This window comes from Neofelis nebulosa, chromosome 18 (assembly GCF_028018385.1).
Source record: "Neofelis nebulosa isolate mNeoNeb1 chromosome 18, mNeoNeb1.pri, whole genome shotgun sequence".
NCBI lineage: Eukaryota > Metazoa > Chordata > Mammalia > Carnivora > Felidae > Neofelis > Neofelis nebulosa.
In genome coordinates this window covers 30,287,623-30,293,558 of record NC_080799.1, presented here as the reverse complement: position 1 = coordinate 30,293,558, position 5,936 = coordinate 30,287,623, and the positions used below count along the sequence as shown (strand labels likewise).

The 5,936-nt window shown below is 39.2% G+C and overlaps 1 protein-coding gene across 1 annotated transcript in view; it reads right to left on the bottom strand.

Annotated features, from left to right (window-relative positions):
* Window positions 1-4,832: 4,832 nt before the first annotated feature.
* The window catches only part of TMC7 (transmembrane channel like 7), a 59,794-nt gene continuing 58,690 nt past the window's right edge, over window positions 4,833-5,936 (bottom strand). The window contains exon 17 of the transcript XR_009256450.1: window positions 4,833-5,624. The gene's annotated coding sequence lies outside the window, so the exon portion shown is untranslated. The remainder of the gene's footprint in view (window positions 5,625-5,936) is intronic.

Sequence of the window (5,936 nt, the reverse complement as noted above, 5' to 3'; positions counted from 1 at the left end):
AACGTGCGCTCAGCGCAGACTGATGACGCACAGCAGACGTAAGACAGACACTGCCCGCCCTGGCAGCGGTGGGAACGCCCCTAGGCCCCGGCTTCCATTCGATTGGTTGGAAAGGGCAAAGGAAAAGATGATATTGGGTATGATCACCATCAATCACTCAGGAGTCCGACGTTTCTAAAGGAGACTTGGGTTGCTAGGGAGTTGAGGATGCTAAATTGCTTTTCCCAAGATGCCGACTGGGTAGATTCCTGGGAAAGAGGGCCAAGAGGGAACTCTTTATTGTCACAGCTGTTGTACTTTGTTTTACCAACATGGAAGGAGAGTTTTCCCTATGTGTATCTCACATGCTGCATCCACTTGTAGAAGTTGCCTGACGAAATTAAATTCACCGCATGGTCTCTAGTGTCTCTAGGTGATGGTTCTAACGGCCGACTTAAATTCTTAGTTTTTTTCTCTAATTTTAGGTTTTGTATAGAGAACATGGTTTTTGTTTCGTTGTTTGTCTCCACTTTACGATTGATGTGTATCTTTATTGATGCAAATTGTTTTGAGGGGTGTGGGGTGGGGAAAAGGAGATTTTGCAACGCATATCATGCTTTTGAAAGTGAATGCCCAATGTGTGCGTGCAGGCTCATCAATTCTGGCAAATGTACCACTCCGGTGGGGGGATGTTGAGAATGCGGGGGGACTATGCATGTAGGGGGAAAGGGTCATTTCCACTTTACTGTCAATTTTTCTGTGATCCTGAAACTACTTAAAAATTTTTATCAAAAAAATTTTGTGGAATATTTTTTAAATAACGCATATCCACTGACTATGTCAAGGGATCTAACCAACAGAAATTTTCCAAATGTAGGATATATATTTGAAGGCAAAAAATCAAAGATGCGTATCTGGAAGGAGATATAACAAAACATTTAATTTCAGTAACGTCTGAGGGTTGGGATTGTTAAGGGGCTTTCACTTTCTACTTTACACCCTTGAACTATATATTTTTTCCAAGTTATAAAACATTTAATATAATTTATATTAAAAAAAATTTAACGTTTATTTATTTTTGAGACAGAGAGAGACAGAGCATGAACGGGGGACACTCAGAGAGAGGGAGACACAGAATCCAAAGCCTGCTCCAGGCTTTGAGCTGTCAGCACAGAGCCCTACGTGGGGCTCGAACTCATGGACCGCGAGATCATGACCTGAGCTGAAGTCAGCCGCTTAACCGACTGAGCCACCCAGGCGCCCCAATATAATTTATATTTTAATAAAATATTTAATACAGTTGTTTCAAACTTTTCTAACACAGTACAGTAATTATAAATTATGGCAAACTATTCCATAGCTTTTTAAACCCAAGCAATTAGTGTGAGGATGATGTGACCTTCTAATGTAAAGCTGAGTGTAAACTTGTCTCTCAAAAGCCCTAAAACATTCTTACTAAACCTTTAGTGTAATCCCATCCCACATTGACAAAAATTTATGGAAGTCCAAGTTATTGTCAGGAAAAATTGAAAACAAAATGTTAAGCAGCAAAGGAATGTTAGAAATTATGACCCATCTTTATGATGTTATGTAGCCCATTGAAATGTTTATAAAGAACTTTTGATAACATGAAATAACACGGTAAGTGAAAAGAATACCAACATTTTTTTTCTTTCTTTTCATCCCATCCTCCCTCCCTTTGTGCTTTCTATCTTAAGAGGAATTTGGCAAGATTAGCAGTGAATGTCAATAAATGGTGCTTATATGTGATTTTTTTCTCTGTACCTTTCAGTGTTCTCAATATTTTCTATAACAAACAAGTATTTTTATAAGGAGAAAACAACATTTCAGAAAGAAAAAGTATATTAGTCCCTAACTCCATTCTCAAAAATAAAAGTAACCATATGTATTATTTTCCATTTTAAAGGGAATTTTATCTCAGAAAGGTGAAGACACGAAGCAAGTAGCAAAGCCGTTCCAGGTCCCTAAGCATCCCATGCATTGGAGAGAAAATACAGAAAATGGAATTTACTAATAAAGCCATACCCTATATAAAGAAGATACATTCAGAAATCCTGTCTTCCCAGGAATCAGACCTTGCAGCTCCACTCTGGCAAAATGGATTGTCTTCTTCATCATTACTTACTCCTGAGTAGCTGCTATCAGATATTGCCAACTTAAGAATTAATGCAAACAAAACCCTTGCCCAGCTGGATTCTTCTCTTTGCTGGGATGAGAATATTCTGTGATTGCAAGAACATGCAAGGCTGCCTTGAGAAAGAACAAGAACATGTTCTGGGGGAACCCTCTGATGCACTGTTGGTGGGCATGCAAACTGGTGCCGCCATTCTGGAAAACAGTGTGGAGTTTCCTCAAAAAGTTAAAAAACGGACTACCCTACGACCCAGCAATTTAAGCAAATTTATAGCCTTTGATATTTATCCAAAGTCTACAAAAATACTGATTTGAAAGGGCACATGCATCCCAATGTTTATAGCAGTAGTATCAACAACAGCCAAATTATGGAAAGTGCCCAAATGTCCATCAACTGATGTATGGATAAAGAAGATGTGATGTGTTGGGGCACCTGGGTGGCTCAGTCAGTTAAGCGTCTGACTTGAACTCAGGTGATGATCTCACAGTTCATGAGTTCGAGCTCCACTTCGGGCTGTGTTGACCGCTCAGGGTCTGGAGCCTGCTTCGGATTCTGTGCCTCCCCCTCTCTCTGCCCCTCTCCTCTTCACGCTCTCTCTCAAAAATAAACAAACCTTAAAAATTTTCTTGAGGGGCGCCTGGGTGGCTCAGTTGGTTAAGCGGCCGACTTCAGCTCAGGTCATGATCTCGCGGTCCGTGAGTTTGAGCCCTGCGTCGGGCTCTGTGCTGACAGCTCAGAGCCTGGAGCCTGTTTCAGATTCTGTGTCTCCCTCTCTCTGACCCTCCCCCATTCATGCTCTGTCTCTCTCTGTTTCAAAAATAAATAAACGTTAAAAAAAAATCTTTTTTTTTTTTTTTTTTTTAATTTTTTTTTTTCAAACGTTTTTTATTTATTTTTGGGACAGAGAGAGACAGAGCATGAACGGGGGAGGGGCAGAGAGAGAGGGAGACACAGAATCGGAAACAGGCTCCAGGCTCCGAGCCATCAGCCCAGAGCCTGACGCGGGGCTCGAACTCACGGACCGCGAGATCGTGACCTGGCTGAAGTCGGACGCTTAACCGACTGCGCCACCCAGGCGCCCCAAAAAAAAAATCTTAAAAAAATTTTTTTAAAAAGATCGTGTGTGTATATGTATATGTGTATACATGTATATATGTGTATATATAATGGATATTATATATAATGGACATATATATAATGGAATATTACTCAGCCATCAAAAAGAATGAAATCTTGCCATTTGCAACTATATGGGTGGAGCCAGAGTGTATTATGCTAAGCAAAATAAGTCATTCAGAGAAAGACAAATACCATATGATTTCACTCATATGTGGAATTTAAGAAACAAAACAGATGAACACAGGGGAGGTGAGAAGGGAGAGAAGCAAACCATAAGAGACTTTTAACTAAAGACAGCAAACTGAGGGTTGCTAGAATGGAGGTGGGGGGTGGGATGGACTAAAATAGGTGATGGGCATTAAGGAGGGCACTTGCTGCATTGAGCACTGCATATTATAAGTAAGTGATGAATCACTAAATTCTACTCCTGAAACCAGTATTATACTATATGTTAACTAACTAGAATTTATATTAAAATTGGAAATAAAATCTAAGAATAGAAAATAATAGAAAATTAAAAATATATATATGTTTTGTTTTAAATTTTATTCCTTTGATTTAAAAATTTATGAATTTTAGGGGCACCCGGGTGACTCAGTCGGTTAAGCGTCCGACTTCAGCTCAAGGTCATGATCTCAGGGTTCGCGAGTTCAAGCCCCACATCGGGCTCTGTGCTAACAGCGCAGAGCCTGGATCCTGGTTCAGATTCTGTGTCTCCCTCTCTCTCTGCCCCTCCCCTCCTTGTGCTCTGTCTCTGTCTCTCAAAAATAAATAAATGTTAAAAAAATTTTTAAGAATTTTAAATTCCAATAAAGCCCTGTTTTGTAGGCAAAAAAAAAAAAAATAGTAACAAGAACCTTCTTTAGGAGAATGGAGCAGAACAGGGAAATAGAGACAATAGAGACATGATTGGAGGGACTTTTAAAACTCCCCATGTTCGTAACAGGAGAGGGTGGAGGGCAGTGTTGGTGAGTTGAAAATAAAGTACCTAGCAAGGAACATATCCTTATGGAAGTACACAATGATACAATGGGATGCTATGTAGCTATTAAAAAGATACAATGGGATGCTATGTGGCTATTTATATGGAAAGATCTTCAAGATGTTATTAAGGAGGAAAAAGGGAGAAGCTCAGAAATATACATTTTTCATGCCTTCAACCACACATATATATCTATTTGAATATGTATTATAATTTTCTGGGAAAAGAAAATAAACATCATTAGCAGTGGTTCCCTCTGGGGGGTGGAGGATTGGGAGAGGAGTGCTTGAAATAATTTTATGTGTTTTTAGTTTAAAACACATACCTATACTCCTTCCTGGCTTCGGTAGAGCCAAGGAGTCTTAAAAGCACTCATCTGATGACTGCATTAAACCCTCTGTCATTTGGGGCACCTGGGTGGCTCAGTCAGTTGACTTCAGCTCAGGTCATGACCTTATGGTTGGGGGAATTGAGCCCCACTGGGCTCTGTGCTGAACATGGAGCCTGATTGGGATTCTCTCTCTGCCCCTTCCCTGTGCACACTCTCTCTCAAAATAAATAAACTTAAAAAAAAAAAAAAAAAAAACACTTCTGTGATTCTAGGAAAAGGCAAAGAACAACTTTACAAACTATTAGTTTTCCACAATCACTTCATTGCTGACAAGAAACCTCCAGGAATTCAAATATACGCAAACACATTTTAAAACCTTCAAGACACTGTTTAATCAGTTTTAAGGCACATTTGTTAGAGAGACCTGTACTTCAACAATTATACAGACATCACTTGAAGTTATTAAAGTTATCAAAATATATAAAAACATTCAAGTAAGAGGTATGCAAATCAGCAGCATTTAACCAAAATGAATATATTAGCATACTTCAGTATCAATTTTATAACAGGGAAAGAAAATGGAGTTTCCATCTCACACACTTACATATGTACACACACATGCGCACACACACACACACACACACAAACTTGACTGTTCTCAGAAGCATGGTGAAAGCAAAAACATATAAATAAGTGCAGTAGGTAAAAATACCAACAATTAGAATTTTTTTCAAGTGAGGATAGAGTGAACTTTTGGTTACTCAAAATTCTGTGATACTAGTTATTAGCCAGAAAGGCTCATTTGTCTCACAGGTACAAAAGTATCACATGTTAATGGTAACTTTGGGGAACAGCAAGAAAATGATCTGACAAAGGGACAAATATATAGAAATGTGTAAACTGTGGAAAGCATACTTTGCTCCTCAGAGCAAGGGGTCCATCGTTTTGACTAATGGCGGGTTGGGGGTGGGGATGGGAATACTCTTAGCAGAGCACAGCTTTCCAAAACAGGTACCCAGCTTTAAACTCCAGGTTACTCCCGAGGAAAGGTTTAGAGCCTGTGAAAGGAAGGAAAACAACAGAAGAAAGGCTCCGATGGTCTGTTACAAAACTCAGTACTTTAAAAAAGATTCTGAAGATAATTAAGACACAAACTGATTACGTGAAACCATAACTTAGGCTTACTAAAAGGTTCAGAGCTATCAATTCCATGTAAGTTTATGATGAGGTATTTATTGCATGTGGTTTTTGCTGTAACGGAAATCTTAAGCAATACTCTGCCTATCATGTAAAATAAAACTTAAAATTTTAGGCACAAGGAAACAATAGCCCTGAACATATGGCATTGCAGATGCCAGCATTCAGTGTCC